Source organism: Athene noctua, chromosome 1 (genome assembly GCF_965140245.1).
Source record: "Athene noctua chromosome 1, bAthNoc1.hap1.1, whole genome shotgun sequence".
Classification (NCBI taxonomy): domain Eukaryota; kingdom Metazoa; phylum Chordata; class Aves; order Strigiformes; family Strigidae; genus Athene; species Athene noctua.
The window spans coordinates 161,056,313-161,073,860 of NC_134037.1; the positions used below are offsets into that span (position 1 = coordinate 161,056,313).

Below are 17,548 nucleotides of genomic sequence, written 5' to 3' on the forward strand. Positions count from 1 at the left end.
GAGTCCCAGAAACTGAACAGCTTCTGTTGTGGGGCATTTAACGTGCAGTTCTAAACAGAAGCAGGCACTGAATCAATTTTTCCTCTGTTATGACAAATGGGAAAAATGTACAACTTCAGAAAAATAAATCCCCTTTTCAGAAAGCTGTAACAGTAGAATTTATATGACGAACAGTCAAACTGTCTTCCTGACAAGTCATTGTGTGATCAATACAGAAGTCACAGGTTACAATAAGAACCTTATGCTGTGAAATTAAAACCTAGTATTTGAATGTATGGTATTCTTTCCTAATTTTGGTATGCTTTCCAATCTTAGACAAGTCTTTGAACACATCATTCACTTCTGCAATCATCCTGTGTAACAAAAGCAAGCTGGGTGATCATTAAAGAAGACATTATTTAAGCAAAATTGTAGCTTAATTAGGTATTTTTTTTAAATTATGTTTATCATGCTGCAAAAAAGCATGTTGTCTCTTTTTTATGCCACTGTCAGACATCTCCAAAGGCAAATGAAATTTCATTGTTCGCTGTTCTGGTACTCGTATATTTACAGTAGCCTTCACACAGCCTAAGTGTAAGTCCTTCAGAAGCTTTCTACCAAAAACTCTTAAAATCAATCCTTCTTCATTTAAAATCAATCCTTCAGGCATTAGACTCAAAAGGCAAATATGCTTAGATATACTGGAATGACAATTAATTTCCATATTTTGCTTCAGAGTGCTTGAAATGTTTTTGTCTAATGCCAGAAAACCTAGCCTTTTGAATCATTTAACCAGTGTTTTTGTTGTTCATCTGTCTGTCTTGGTTGCGTCTGACCTCTGGGATGATTGTAATAGAAAAAACATTCAGCTTTTCTCTCCTTTCTTCACTATGACTCAACATCCTTCTCCTCTCGGGGGTATGACTACAGTTCTTAGGGAATCAGTCCAAAGTTTCAATGTTTCAAGTACTGCAGAGATTTATGAATCTGCATGTGTGAGAGAGAAGCCACTTCTTTCTGACTTTCAAGGGTCACCCACAAATACTTTTGTCATTTAAGAAAACTCCTTCCACAGATATAATGAATGTTCCCTGGGTTTTCATCTGGGGTGGGGTGGGGAGGGTTTGTATTTTAGTAGAAGAGCCACAAAGCAGTACTCCAGATACCCCTGATAACAAGCAGACTTTTCAGAACAGTTTAGAGTGAAAGCAAGAGAAGAGCTCTGAACTAGACACCCACGGGAATAATGCACTACCAGCTCTTAGTTCTCCTAAACTAAGGGTGTGCAGAGGGGCCATCCCAAGCTGCTAATTCAGGAGCCTCAATAGACTGTATTATAATTTAAAGAAAACAGATGGGCTTGTCTTTCCCTAGTAGAGCAAAGGGTATTTTCTGAAGAGATGTTTCTCTCCCAGCATGACCCTCTCGTAGGGGAAGGGCACATGGAAATGGTAGGGACTGCTATGCATTCAGTTTGTGGTCCTGTGAATGCACATCCTCAGCCCCCCAAGCATAAAGTGTTTCACCAGGCTCCCCTTCATCTTTCCTAAAAACCTCACTCCTCCATGAATCTGCTTGCAGATCTGTATCTGGCTGAAAGCTAAGCTTCTGCCGGTCTCAGGCTTAGCGGTTTTCTGTTGCAGGGAGCTAATTCATCTAAAGCCCACACAGCTGTGATCCCACAGTATTACTTGAGACTGCAAACACTCATCAAGTCCTGGATGACATGCCCTGGATGACATACACTGGTTTTCACACACACACCGAGGTTTCCTCCCAGGCTTCAGAAGACTCACTGTGTGACAATGCCTGGTCTGGACAGTCTGGCTGCAGTAATTTCACCTCACCTCAGAATTTCTGGACTTTTATCAGACCCCTCATGTCAGGCAATGCTGTCTGACAAAATTACAGTCATTACCAGTTTTACTCCAGGTTTCCAGGAAAGCAAATCCACTTCTTGTGAATAAACCAATTGTTTTCCTCTCTCAAGCTAAGTACCTGGATGGGGCTTTTTTAGCTGTCCTGCTGCAGTTCTCACACTTTCATCTTTTCATACACCTCCTTCAGCTTATCTAAGCAGACCTCTTATTTTCCACAGCTAGACACCTTTAAATCTGTTTCCTACCTTTTTGCTATTGTTTACACATGGTTTATAACCCTTCTCACAGAATAAAAGAAGAAAATAATCTAATTCTTTTCAAAAAAAAGAAAGGGATATTTTTTTCCATTTAAATATTACTGTTTAATTTAAGCTTGCTGTTTTAAAAATAATATCTGAAAAAAAAAATCAGCTTTAAACAAGATGCCAGCTTTCATTTTAAGAAGCTCTGATGAGAATTTGGACCAAATTAGCATTAGATTTAAGATAATCACTTTTATAATTGTACTTTAAAAGACAGATTACTAGAATAAGATTTACTTCCAAATGAAAAGCATTTTTTCTCTTTTTTTATAAACAGGGAACTTAAAAATATTTTCCTGTGATTAACAGTATGCTTTCCCAGAATGAACAAAAGACTTTTGTAAGCAAGAAAGCATGAAAAAGAAGCATGTGTGTTACTAACACACATACAGCAAAAGACAGTATGGAAATAAATTCTTAAAGAATGTATCTGAAGACTTCAAAAGCCATTTTAAAATAAGAGTCAGATTTTCAGCTTGTACATATTGACATAGCCCTGAGGTTTCAGTCACTCAAATACATCATGTACCACAGTAGCTCCCTGATAGCTTAATTTACAGTTAGAAAATGTTATCTAAGTGTAGATTAAAAAACCAGCTTTTGTGTTTGCAAGTTCACAGGAGGAAGTGGTCTGGTTTTCATTTACCAGGGTGTAAATGGACTGGTCTTCTATATGAAGCCTACAGAAGTCATATCTGAAGTGGATGTGTGTACAAGAGGGTCTTCAGCCTCTGCCCTGTGAAGCCAGGGTGGCAGTTTCCACCAGGTGACGAGTGCACGAGTACACCAGAAGCAGGATACAAGCTCGCTTAGTTGTTCAAGAGACCAGACCAGTCCCAGCTGGGATCTTTTCCAACTCCATCTGCCATCACCACATGCACGTCTTACAGATGGGCAACACAGCTGCTGTATGTGTGCACAGAAAATGTGCAGCTCTGGGGAAATACTGGAATTGCTGCACATGCGCGAACGTAACGTACTGCTCTCGACACTACGGCCAGTGCTTCCAGGAAAGCATTGGACCTACTCCATATATGCAGTGCATTCAATCTATGCGTACAAACCTGGTTGTCTAGGACAAAAGCACGTGTTTTACACTTGCTTTACTGTGGTGATCTGTACACTAACTTGGCTTACAACCAGAAATGCTGGATTCATTATGTATGCCTAATAAGTCCTTGCAGTGTAGGTAAAGGGCCACAGACAGAAATCCTCTTCTGACACTGGGATGTGTCCAGCTCAGCCAGAAAAAAATGGACACCTCATAATGAAAGGAAGGTGGGCCTTCAGCACCTATTTTTCTCAATGAGTCCACAACACTTTTGCTCTAGAGGACTCTGATCCCAGCATCCTGCAGAAAGTACGGAAGCACAGATTCAATTAACGTGTAGTCCTCTGAGAGTTATGCCTCTAGCCTAACCCAGTTATTCATGTTCCTGCCACAGACAAGGGTGTGAGCCGGGAACCTCCAAAAGGAGTTTCATCACACCTGTCTCAGACACCTACCATACGAAGGCAAAAACTACCCCATGAAGATGCCTATCTAGTTCCACTGACTGCATGTGAGCCTAGATAAGTAGCTTAGACTAGACAGCTAAATTTTAGATGGCTAAAGATAGATGAGATAAATCTCACCTTTAGCGTTTGGATATGATGCAATTTAACTCTGGAGAATTTATTAGCCAAGTTTCTACGGTATGAAACCAGCTTCAGCATAGAAAGAGAAGGCAAAGGCAGAAAAGATCACACACATTATTAAACATGGCCTAAATGTTCCTTATTTTAGGCTGTGCCCTGTAGCCAATACAACTAACTGCCAGAGATTAGACCACTTTCATCTCTCTGTGCCATTACCTGCACATAGACTAGTCAGAGCTGAGTGAGATCGAGCCACAAACTAGTGCTAGCTCAGGCTGGTGCATCTAGTGTGCCAGAAACAGTAAACAACACTAGCAAAGAGGCAGCTATAGCCTGGCTTCGTAGGGAAATAACACCATATGATATAATGGGACTTAAAATCCCATTATCATTGTACCAGAAGAAAAAATCTACTGCAAAATAAGGAACATTTTTCTCTGTGTGTTTTGTTTTTTTTTTTTTTTTCTTCTAATTGTATTTGTTACTATGCTCACTAATTCTGTGAGAATTTATCATCTCAGTTTTTATATTGCTTTATCTTTAAAACATTAATTTTTCATCCACAGGAAGACATACTTCCTTGTTTTTCAGCTTAGCTCCCATATCTCCTTTTTGCTGGTTTTACTTCTCCTTTTTAGGAAAAAAAAAAGGACTAACTTTTTTATTTCTCCTCTCTCCAGTTTTGTCTAATTTCAATGAGGAAAGTACTTACTCAGTTCTGCAGTCTGAGTGAGAAGCAAGCTATTACGCCATAATTTCATTCCCTATTGTGTGGGAAATCAGCATTGCATCATCCCTAGGATCAAGAACAAGAGATGAAGATCCATTCTTGGTGGGTGTGGTCCAAGATTTGGTAGCCAATCCTCAAACCAAAGTAAGAGCTTCTTTTGTTTTATTTCTCTTTGGTTTTATTTATTTCTTCTCTCTTCTGTTCCTCTCTCTTCCCCACAAAAATCTTAAGTGTAAGATGAGAAAAAAAGCCACTTTTTAGTCTAGTGGTAGGTATTTTAAGTTTTCTGCTTATGCTTAAACATTGAGAACATCCTCTATTTCTGCAGCTCAATTTTTACCATCTAAACAGTGGATTTTAAGCTGCTTTCTTCACATCTGAGTACCAGAGGATTGGGAATTACAAACATGTGTAAGGGCATGAGAACTACAAGTCATAGAAAACATGAGGTGCAACTGTAGAAACTTAGATTCAGAATACATTATTATTAAGAACTGGCAGTACTCAGATCTCAAGCAAAAAGATACTGTTTGGATACCGTTATCAAATAGCTCTCCATGAATTTATTTGCCAACAAATTGTTTGTTATTTTGTAACGAAACTCTGGTTGTACTGAGGAATATATTGACCAAATAATAACTAGAAATAATTAAATGCTACCTTCTTAACGAGGTGAAAGGCAGCTATTGAACAATCATTGAAGGAAAATCTGTATTAGCCTCTGTCAAAACTGGAAGCTTCAGAATTTTGTTCAATACACTCTTCATATGAATGGCAGAGAAAACCACACCCTCCTTCCACCATGTGTGATTTGGCTGAATTGTGTGTGAGATTAAAAACATCTCACATGCTTATGTTATAATACAGTTGTATTTAGTAAACCAGATCCACCAATAATTTCTTGCTTAATCAAGATATGGGAGTTGTATAAACACAGTTGTGTTACATATGAAGAGAACTGTCAGAGGGGTTATTTAAATTTATTTCTTTAGCAGAAATACATGTGAACAGATCAGTCAGAGAAATCCCAAGGAAAAGGGGGGTGGAGAGGCAATCCTTCCTCCTAGCAGGGGATTCTTCTCACCTCAAAGGCATCATACCCCTGCAGAGAATGCTCACAAGACCAGTGTGTAAAATGAGCAAAGACCACAAGTGTATGTATTTTTAAATCAGCAACTGAATATCCAGATTTGCTCTTAATTCAGCAAGTATTTTTGAATCTCTCATCCCTTACCTGGTCCCATACTTTACACTGCTGTTGCTCTTTATACTCTCTCTGTACCTCTTCTGATTTGGTAGTCTCTTTGTTTTACTAGTTCTGTTGTGGCATAGGTGCAATATTTTTGTCTTGGGTGGTAGCGTGGATGATCATATGGGTATATAATCCTGGTTGCTGCAGGCCTTTCAGAGAAAGCACTGCTTGACTAATCCCATGTACAGCCAACACAGTAGACTGTTTACTTTATTGATGTTGCTTTTGCTTTGTATGACTGTCAGTTACAGAAGACAACTGTTACTCAGCTCTATTAGCCCACAAGACTCTTAGAGGCACATGGAAAAGTAAAATGAAAGGTGTGTCACTTTGGAAGATGGTTACAGTTTATGGGCCAGGCCTACAGTGGGTGTAACAAAGAGAGAGCCTTCCACCTGGTGTAAATCTAGACAAGGTGTAACATCTACCTTGAACGTTGTCAATACAGGGAAAGACAGGTTTTATTTTTCAGACTGCTCCACCTGCATGCACAATTTTCAGAGTAAGTACTATGAATTCTAAGAGTCTGGAGCAACTGGGAACCCTTGAGTAAGTAATCTGGAACAGCTCCTTGGGGTATGGTTACACATTTGCTTTCATAGTGCTTTGGGTTTTATTTTTATTTTGGGTGCTAATGAAGATATCTGATTAAAGAAATGGAGACAAAGAAATAGTAACATAATGCATCTTACAAAACTGAGCCTAAAGGATTTAGAAATGATCCAAGGAAAAGCAAAGACTGCTTAAGAAATACAGCCACTCCCCACTTAAAAAAAAAAATCCCATTCAGGAACATCTTTTCACCTAGCAAACACATTAATAAAGCAGCAGGGATTTCCTATATGTTATCCGTTTTAGACTGGTGTAATGACTTTTGAAGAAAGCTGTTGAAAAGTTCCTTTCTAGTTTGCTGAGAAAATGAAACTGTTCGGTTCACTACGTAGGGGTGGAATCAGTTCCAGATCCCTCAGACCTCCTACCTGTGTAATTTCTAACTGGTTTGACTCTGAAAGTAAATAAGAGTTTTATCAGCATTACCGTTGTAATGGTAGTAACTCTGTAGAAAAGAGTATTAATACATGTAGGAGTAAAGTAATATAAGAAAGCATGTTTTTAAAAATTACACACCATGTTTTTCAAACATCAGCATTTTTCCCCATGGTTGCAACTGTTTCTGAATTATGCAAGGTCCGTCATTACACCCAAACATGAGGGGGGACTCCCTCCCCTTTTATACACACCTATCACTACTAAATATTACCAGTAAGATCTTTGCTCATACCTTCCCCAAAAATTCTCAAGAAGGCTAAAATGAAGTTTAGAAACAGCTCAAGAGAGTTATGTGACACTTAAATACAGTGTAAGACAGATTGTGTGTAATTTAGTTACTTTATTTCAAGGCATAAATGCAATCCTACCATTCAAATGTAGACAAAATTGTTAAACTTTGTTAAAATTTCATAACAATGAAATTCCCATGAGTATTCTTGGCAGTGCATCTTTTGCAATCATTGATGTTTTATTCAGGATATGCAGCTTCTGGAAGGAGGTTGTCTTCAATGGAGTCCTTGAAGAAACAGGTACATGGAGTTTACCTCCCTCTGATCTGGCCAACAGAGAATTTTTTCCTTTTAATATACAAAGAGTTTTTTCCCCACCTTCCAAACAGTTTCCCTTTGAGTTGCCTTCAAGATGATACTGGGGAGCTGCCCTCTGGCTGTTGCTATCACAAGGAAAGACCTTACTTACTGCTACTCTAAATTGCTTTGGAAGAGACTAGTATCTACCAGAGTCTAGAAGTACTGACAATTCTCTGGTCTTGGACAGGGTAACACACAGCAGCAGTTTCTAAGACATCCTCTTAGCTATTTTATGACTGAATTTGTACATGTAGATGGCATCACACAAAAAAATACTGAAACCAGTATGCGAGCTACATACACATAGCACTGGACGTTCTAGTCTGCCTTTCAATAGGGATACTACAAGCTAAGCAGTAACACCACACCATTTTCAGTTCTAGCACTGGTGTGTGTCTGTTGCTAGCAGAAAGTTATCTCCTCACCACAACTTGCTCTGCAGTTATTTCTTTGCCTTCCTTAACATCTTATCTCTTCTTACATAGCACAGCATGGAGCTCGATAGCTGGTTGACATATCAGGCTTAACAAGGACAAGGTCTGTCAGGAGGACACTTCTAGCAAATCACCCTCACGTCAACGCAGCCTGAGCTTCCAGAAAGCATTCTGAACCACAGGACATAACCTCCACAAGTCTGTAAATTATACCAAAAAATCCCTCGGGATGGTACCTTTACAAAATGTTAACCACTTCCTGTCACAAAAGTGTCCCTATTCACGTTACCGGTCAAGCCTATGAATTAGCGGCTCTTCCAAGCACAGGCCTCGCGCCGTATTTCCAAGAGTTTTACACCAGTAGAACACACGAAGCCGGTACCGCCCCACTACGCCCCCCCATCCACCCCGGGCGACACAACAGGCGCCGGCCACGGAGCCGTGACCAGCGCCTCCCACCCGGCAACGGCTGCTCCTTCCCCTCATGCTACGGCTTCCCGCCCGCGCCCAGGCTCGGAGAGGCGGCGAACATCCCGCCCGGCGCCCAGGCCAGCCATCACGGCTCTCCCAGCTGGCGGGGATGCCGGCGGAGAGGCTGCCGACGGTGCCGGAGGCGGGCGGCGGGGCCCGGCAGTGCCGTGCCGGCGGTAGCGCGCATGCGCGTTGCGCAGCGATATGGGCGGCTGCGCGTCGGCGGGGAGCGCCGCGTCCAATCAGCGGGCGGGGTGTGCGCGCGGGGAGGGGGACGGCGGGCGGGTAATGTTGTTGGGAGTCACCTGACCGCTCGCGCCGCAGTCGGGCCGCAGCCTGTGCCAGGAGCAGCCGGGCGCGGGGGAAGCGGGCGGAGGAAGGGGGCGAGGCGGCGGCGCTGCCCTCCGACCGACCCGCCCGCGGGGGAGCGGCGGCGGCGGCGGCGGCGGCGGCGGCGGCGGCAGCAGCAGCAGCAGCAGCAGCAGCAGCAGCAGCAGCAGCAGCAGCAGGCGGCACTGAGGTGAGCGGAGCGGACCGGCCGCTGTCGGGAGCGGGCGCGCGCGCCCGTCCGGTGTCCGTTGGTCTGCGGGGGGGTTGGTGGGGCGAGGGCAGCGCCATTCGGGCGGTGGGGGGTGGTGGCGGCGGAGGCGCGTTCGCAGGGGCGGTGTTAGTCAGCCGGCCCCCTCCGCTTCCCCCCCCCTCCACCCCGCCGCCGCTGTGTGGCCGCCGTAGTGGCCCGTCCCGCCGCGGCGGGGGCGGGCGCTGCCGGACCTCGGGCGAGGGCGGCGGGGTCCCGCGGGGGGGTGGGGGCGCCAGGCCGGCGCCGGGCGGTGGCGGAGGCGCCCTGTCAGCGCTGGGCACCGGGCGGCGTCCGGCTCCCCCTCCCCGGGGCCGTGCCTTCCAGGTGTTTCCCCCCCTTTCCCCGAGGCCTGTGTGCCCAGCGTCACCGCGGGATCGGGCGGTCGGTCGTTACGCAGCGTCTCGTCCCCGGTTTCCGCGCGTGCCCGTGCGCTCCGGTGACACGAGCGTGACGGCCTCACGCCGCGGTCCCGTCTCACCACGCGGTCCCTGGCCCTGTGCGAAAGGGGCAGCTCAGGCCCGCCGGCGGCGCGGCGGTAACCCTGCTCTGCCGGGGTGAAACATGCAGCTGGTGTATTCGGTGTTTGTTATCCTTTGTGGGAGCCGAGGAACATTTGTTTTAGACCGTAAACAACGAGATATAAATCCTGTCTGTCTTGTTCTGTCTAGTGAGATACTTGGCATGCTTTGGGGCATGCTGCAAATACAGTAATTATCAAAGAATCGTCACCCGCTTTTCTGTCAAATCATATTGCCGTACTAAAATGGAGAAGGTGAATGTAACAGTAATCCCAAATTCATATACAGCTGGGACCTCTAAATGTTTGTTGAACTGAAAAAGGAAAAAGCAAATATTCTAGCGGTAAAAGTAAAGTGAAGATAACTGTACAGTTTCATCATGTGTTAACTTTTGACAGACGTGTTAATTTGAGTCGCTTCAGGAAGGCGCTTTCAGTGTATGAAAAACATTTGACTGTAGTAATGGAATAACTGCAATCCAGAAACAATGTAAATTAAGGTTACGCAGCACTCTGAATACTCTATTACTAGAGTCAGTTCTTTAATCTCAAATACTGTGCCACACTGAAGAGAAAACAAAAAGAGTATGTTCCTGTCAAACATGTGAGTCCAAATTAAAGCAACTAAGATATTCCAAATCTTATTTTATGGCTTAAGAGTTTAGCTGTAAAGGTGACTTAAGTGGCGTAATTATGTTTGGATGCCTTAACATGCGTGAGTAAGACTGTGTGTGTTACCAGGTAGTGAGGCCCAGAAGTGGCAGATATGCGGAGAGGAATAGTTGTTGCTGAAAACAGAATATCCACACTGTATGCTTTTCAAAAGGACATCCTTCAAGTGAACTCTACTGAACCCCTCGTATTTAGACTTCTTTAGAAGTACATCCAGAGTAAGTTTCCCAGTTTAGTCTAAAAAAGAACCTACTCTTATTGTCCAGCTCTGTCTTGTGAAGTGAACAAAAGCACAGTAAGTGGGATGTTTGGGAAGTTTGCTTCACTAGCACACTCCTGATTCTAAGCAGAATGCTGAAGTGGAGGTTCATCCTCCATCCACTGTATTTTTGAGTGTTTTATATGCAAGATTTTGGTGTGCTAAATATGTGTTTGCTTTTAATAGGTTCTGAAATCCTTATGCTTACTGTTCGATTGTTATTGAACAATAATAAATGTATGTTAATGTAAGAATTGAATAGTATAAAAAACTATATTCTTTACCTGATTGTGTGGATCAAGTGGCACTCCCATTAGGAGTATAATAAAGAGGTCTTTGCACAGAAGTTGTACAAGTCCCAAATAACTTTGCCCTATGGTTTAGGAAAACATAGCTCAACAAGTCTCCTTGTCATGTCATTCCCATCTCCACGGTTTTATGAGAAGAGGTGGTCATATAAATTCTTCACAGAGTTCCATTTAATAATAGACCTGCCTTTCTCCCTGCACTGGGCTTGCTGGTGTGAGGGGGAGCAGTGGTAGGTCATTCAAAGGGTTCATGTTTGTGTCTGTCTGCTGGCATTTTAGTTGTCCCTTAGAATTCGACCACTGAAAGTTTCATGGTGGATGTTTTAGAGTAGAAAAAACTTTTGTGGTATTCATAGTTTAAGTCCTGTCACATGCAGTCCTTAGTTAAATCGTAGGTAATGTGTTAGTTGATGCAAATGTGGGTAGGAACAAAAGTGAGAAAAAAATAGCTGCTGAAATAACCATTAAGTTGTATGAATTCATCCTAATATGACCATAGTGGGGATAATGTATGAGGACTTGCCTGCAGCTTTCCCTATCCCCCACCTCCAGTTCAGAAGTTAGTGGTGTGGAGAGGAAAAGAAAAAATAGGAAGGCTCACTTTGTTGTATCAAATCGTAGGCTGTATTTTTCAGTTAAGGCTATTCTCAGGGTGGAAGGAAGTTTGCTCTTGTTAAGTAATACAGAGGGAAACCTTAGTATTTTGTATAAATGTGAGTTAGCAGGTCAGAGTAAGGCTCAACTGATCGGTCAGCTTCTGAAGCTTTAGAAAGGAGGGGGAAGTGAGCTAGGAAGGGCAAATAGACTTTAGAAGCATTGGTGAAATACAAATAAATTGAGTTTAATCATTAGACACACATTGGAGAGCGGAAGAGGTAGCTTAGGGTATCAGTCACTCAAAATGCCTTTAAATGAGAGCCTTCATCTTAAAGAATATTCAGTTAATCTTCAGAATCATGTTGAGATGATTTGTGAATGACTTCATTTGAACTGTAAAGATGATCTTTGTAGTTTTTGCTTGGATTCCAGTTTTTGCCCATTGACTAATAATTTGATAAGCAGATAATCAGTATTTACTGGCCCTGTTTACGCTTCTTTTAAGATCTGTATTTTATATGATGCCATCCCAAAAATATTTATTTATAGCTCAGCTGGTAAGGCCATGTCTTCTAGCAAATGGTCTACAGTTTCCTGATGAGAAAACTGAAACATAGCTTTATGTGATTTGTGTGAAGGTCGTCTTTACTTGATTTGTCATTTGAAGTCTGGTCTTCTGCATCTTTTTTTTTTTTTTTCTCATTATATAAATATTGGCAGTTCTGTTGAACCTGTGCATTTCTGTTTTTATAGAAAATTTCTGTTTCTGAAGTTCTTTCTGATTTAAGTCTAAAGTATTTTTAGAATTGTTTCACGTACTGTAAGGAACAGTTGTAGAAAGAAATCGGAGTTAAAAAGCTAATAGATTATGAATAGCACTTCCAAAAAGTGTTTTCTTTGACTTGCCAATATGTTTGCTTCTCAATTCTTTCAGGTTGTTTCTTGTTTCCTTCTACATTAGGCTAAGATACATTAGAACCTCAGATTGTTAATTTAGTGTTCATTATAAATATTTTGACATACATACTTGTGAATGAATTCTGACAGTGAATGAATTAAATTCATTCATATTCTTTGTTAAACTGTGGCAAGGAGTAGAATGTATAGCTATAAATGCAAAGGTATTTGTCCTTTAAGTAAAGGTGTTGACAGTAGATGTTAGTTGTTGTGCATGTTTTATGTTATGCCAGTTTACCCCTTATCATAAATGAATATTTTATTATCTAACCTAGTTCTTACTAAAAAAAAAAAAAAAAATGTTTCTACTAGTATTATTTGGTTCTGTGTTGGGTTTCTTGCTGTTGTTGGGCATTTTGGCATTTTTTAGGTGAACCATGCCTTTAGGAAGTCTGTGCATTGTTGTTACCTTCCCAGAGTAACTCTGTTTTAATACCAGCAGAACTGAAGGATTATTTTAAGTGATGGGGTTTTGCTGCAAAGTAGTCTCTAACATCCTTTCAGTCTTACATCATTTTTGAGCGGTGAAACAAACCAAATTGCACAAAATGATTTGTATCCCAGATCCAAAAATTAAACAATTAGTGTTTTATAAAATAATGGTAAACTGCAAAGTAGTAATAATTTTTTCTTGCTTTGGAGTGCTTTGTATGATCTTCTGAGGGAAAGTATTCAAACTTCTGCTCTGTGGAAGATGTCTATGATTACATGGTATCAATCCTTTTCTTTTTTTCTTTAAAATCACAGCTTCTAGAGTCTTGTGACTATTGGGAATCTCAGGTCCCACCCCCCCAAGTTCTCGTATAGCTTGCAAAGATTAAAAAGGTGAATATTCAGTCTCATAAAATGTGGAAAAAAAGAAACCCAAACCCAAAACAAAAAGACTCTCAGTGCAGACTTAAAACTCGCCAGACTTCCCGTGATTCTTTTTAATTCTCACTTGTAACTTGACAAGAGTCCAAATGCTGTGGTAGGAATTATTTTGCAGCAATACAACCTAATAATTTTTAAAAACTCGTTCACAGCTTAATTACATAAATAATATAATCCAGGTGTTTAGCGTACTTCTATTGTAAAGAATACAATTTAGAATTTTAATTATGGATATGCTAATCATCTTCAGATGAGACCTACTTTTTTTCTGGAGATAGCATTGTTCTTACAAAGCAAAGCTTACTTTATGCTTTTTTAAATCACTTTTCTGTTTTAAAGACTTACTGAACTAAAGACAGAGAAGCAATAAACATGAACACTAAAATGCTTGTTCATTCCTTGTCAGCATAACATGAATCAGCAGCTATTAACTGCTGTAGACATTCATCTGTAACATAACTTTATTTCCTTAAAAGGAGAGGTAGCTGAGGGCAAGGACATAGATATAAAACTTCCTTTGCAGTGTATTTTGAATAAACTGTCTCTTATCCAAACTGTCTTGTTTTAGCAATAGTAAATGATAGTTGTCACTTTGTACTTTATGTCTGTGGATGACAGAATTTTTTTTGTAGGATGAAGTAAATGTAAATGTACACCCTAAGGGAATTGACTAAGTGACCTGCTGGAAGTTACTCAACAGATCAGCATAGGAGTCAGGAATAGCACCCAGAGTTTATTTTCTTCAACCTGTTTTTTTGGGTCTACAATGCCTTTTTATCAATGTTCTGGAGTTCGAAGTGTTCTAAGAGTACAGATATGTTACAAGCATGGTGGTAGCTGAGCAGACCTTTATTGTCCGCTAGATGATAAATTGATTTTGCTAGTTTTATCATGATGGTGATCACAACTGAAATTTCATCTGGATGTCCAGGTTCAACCCCCTCAGATAGCAGTGACAGCAAAGATGTCCTGCCTGGGTTCTGCAGCTGCTAAAGGGGAGCTTCACTCTCTGATTTCTCTTGTTTCAAGTACTTTACCCGTGTACGAGTGAGAGTTACTTTGATTACTACTGAGGATTGATATCCAGTAAGGTATTAGCAGATGATTGTCCACTAAGTAGGTAAAGACTAAGGAACAGGGTTTTGTTTACTTTTTCAGTAAATGGGGTAACTTTTGGACTGGATCATTTACTGGAAATTTATGGTAGCTGAAAGTCAGGAAAAAAACCCCAACACCAAACCATATGTGTAGGCTGAGTTGATGGGATGTAACTTCTGTAGCTCACATATTTTTGCTTAGCTCTTGCTAGTACCATTGCTGTCTTAGAGCTTAGGACGGTACGGGCAGGTTTGTTGCCTCACTTGCTGTTAAGTGTATTACAAGTGATGATAACAAAGTACTGTCCTGTGTTTTACTTGATAGTGAGTCTTTCATAGGCAGTCATTGGCTTTGGATGCTAGACTCAATTGAATCCAAATGTTTGCAGGTTCCCAGTGTATCTTGGTGACCATTAGATGCTGGATTTTCTCTTCCAGGCCCTTAGATTTACTGCCAAGGGTTTAGATTGTGAGTCTTGAAAATCAGCTATGTCTTTCCTGAAAGTGCAAGCCTTCCAAGTAGTAAAGGCATGACTGTTACTGATTTTGACGGATTTCTGTTCTCTGATTTAGCGTTTCAAGTGTCCTTAAAAATACTGAAATCAGAATGTTCAAAAAGTATTTTGGTAAATGTGTACACAAATCATACGTGTATCATAATGTAAATAGAAGCAGAAATGGCAGTGATTCGCACTCGCAAACCTGTATCTGTTTTAAGGGCCATTTTAGTATTCTTTGGCTGTTTGCCTTAGAGTCTCAGAGCCTATGGAGCTGTTTTCTGTGACTCATTCATTCTTTCTAGTTGTGAATTTTCTTCAAACGCCCCCAGCAGATCTTTCCAGTGTCAGCTGGTCTCATCTTCAAAACACTTTCTTTAGCTGTAAAGTATACCCCTTTGTGTGTTGAAACCTCACCCTCTTTTCAGTTTTTGTGGTGTTTGAGTATAAAGGATGCTGAATTTACCTCTGTGTTAGCCGTCTTACTGTTGTTCCAAGTAATTCTGTTGTAAAGTTCCTGGCAGCTGTCACAGGCAGACAGAGACACCTCCAGCTGTTATTTTTGTTTTCTTTGTTCAGAAAGAATGATGCAAGTATATTACAAACCAGCTATAAGCATACAGAATTGGTATTCTGTGACTATTTTTCTAAGTTACGGAAAAGCTTACTTGTAACCTGTATGGTATTTCGGGGGACTTTCTACCATTGATGCAAGATACTCTGTTTAAATCTCCATTTAAAATCTAAATAAGTTCTTACTATTCACTGCATTGAATAATAGTATGTTTTGGCTGATTTTTATGATCCTGTATGTTTGGTATTCGTTAGTAATAAAATATTTTGGACAGAGCATGGTTTAGAAATTCCATACAGAAAAGCTGGAATTCTTTGGTAGTTGTCCAGTGAACATCTAGATAAGTGTCAGGGATTTGGGATAAGTGCCACTGATGTTAATATTTGCAGTGAGATAATGGGTGGTACAGTTATTTTATTGGTATAAGGTTTCGAAAGTTGTCTTAACGTCTGCACCTTACTGCTATTGCTTCTTTTTAGCCATGTAACTTTCCCTTTTGAATGGGATTTCTGCTTGTTATCGGCTTTTTGCAACCACAAGGGACTTAAATCGTTGTGGCAAATTATGAAGTTTGGGCTCAACAATGCCAAAAAAAGGCAAGTGTTCATATTGAGTGTTCTATGTCATGTCAGTTTACATACACGATGTGTTTTGCTGTCCTCTGCATAATAGGAAAAATTACTCCTCAGCATTAAACGCTTGAGAAAGTGGTACTGTGGCAAATCCTGATTTTCAGGAGCAGCTTGCTAGGAAGACCTATTGTAAAAGGCATTTACTGGCTTCATTATTTTAATATACGTGTGTATATATAATATAAAAATTATGTATTATCTATATGATACATTGTTTCTATATTTAAATATATTAACCCAAATATATATATATATATATATATATATATATATATATATATTTGTGTGAAATGCAATACAAAACTCTTTCCAGGGCTGTGTAATTGTCTGAATTTTCAGTGACATCAAGCAGTTCTTTTGCCCTGTCATAAATCTATGGAGGTAAGCTGATTTCTGTGCATGCTTTTGTCAGCCTCAGTGACAACTTGATGCTTCAATGCTTTCTTCATCTTCCGCATAACACTTTTCTTGATGACCACAGGATGTTGAGTGCAGACTTTTACATGTTGCTGTGGTGCTACTGAGCATGAAAGTTAATCTACTTTGTGCCAGTTCTGTATGTGTGTGGATGAGAAATGCATCACAGTATTATGAGTTTCATCCTGGTAATATGTTACTACTCTTATGTTACCTATTCCAAGGTAATATCATCTATTATTATTTCCCATTGGTAACTTAGCAACATTTCTGTACAGCTTTACCTGGTCTCAGCCGTAATGATTATCATCTTTGGAATATATACTTTTTTAAAATTATCAAATGAGGAAACTTTATGGTTTGCCTTAAGATCTGCACCAAGTGACTCTTTAAAGCAGAGACTGTGGAGGAAGGAAGTAGAGGATCCTTTAACTTTTATTCTGCAGTCAACTAGGAGTTAGAGCAGTAATTGCTACCAATTGTAAGCAATCAGATGAGCAAACCTGCAGTCTAATTTTGAAGTACATTACACTTTCCATACTTCAGCTACCTCTGTGTTAATAATATAAGCTAATGAATAACTTAAATGCATGAGAAAAATGAGTGTTGAATGAGATCTGTATTTGCCAGTGAGTTTTGATAGGCATCTTGCTCTGATCTCTAGACTGTATACTTAAACAAATGTATATTCCTTTTAAAAATGTTGTTCCAGTGCTAATTTTCATTAATATAATAAGTATTTTAAATGTTCTTAGAAAATAAATATGTATATATCTAGTCAAATAAAACTAGAGATGTCTAAGTTTAATGAAGATATGGTAATCCTACAGGTAACTCAGGCATGGTTTTCATACTGAATTGTATTCTAGTAGGGAGAAAAAAGAAATGGAGTTACTTCACTTTGATAAAGCAGAGTAAATTTTTATACCCAGTATTTAAGAGAAAATCTTTTTGCCCCTAGGCAAAATATGTTTTATCTCAAAATCACTGTCCTATGAATAATGGAAACTTTATAGTAGCATGCTTGGTTATGTTTTTAAAACAGAACTTGATTCATTCAGCTGCAGGTGTTCCTTTATATAGTTTTTATACTAGCATATGTGTTTATATATGTTGTCTGCTTTTTTTGTTCCTCTTGAGACTGTAAGGTTATTAGGTGTGCAGAATTTCAGGTGAGAGGAATTTGAGGAATGCTCTTGTACTACAGTACTAGTTTTCTTTCGCTAACTGCGGATTTGTAGT

General features: G+C 40.3%; 1 protein-coding gene across 1 annotated transcript in view; it reads left to right on the forward strand.

Moving 5' to 3' along the window:
* Positions 1-8,672: 8,672 nt before the first annotated feature.
* The window catches only part of BACH1 (BTB domain and CNC homolog 1), a 28,607-nt gene continuing 19,731 nt past the window's right edge, over positions 8,673-17,548 (forward strand). The window contains exon 1 of the mRNA XM_074902527.1: positions 8,673-8,846. The gene's annotated coding sequence lies outside the window, so the exon portion shown is untranslated. The remainder of the gene's footprint in view (positions 8,847-17,548) is intronic.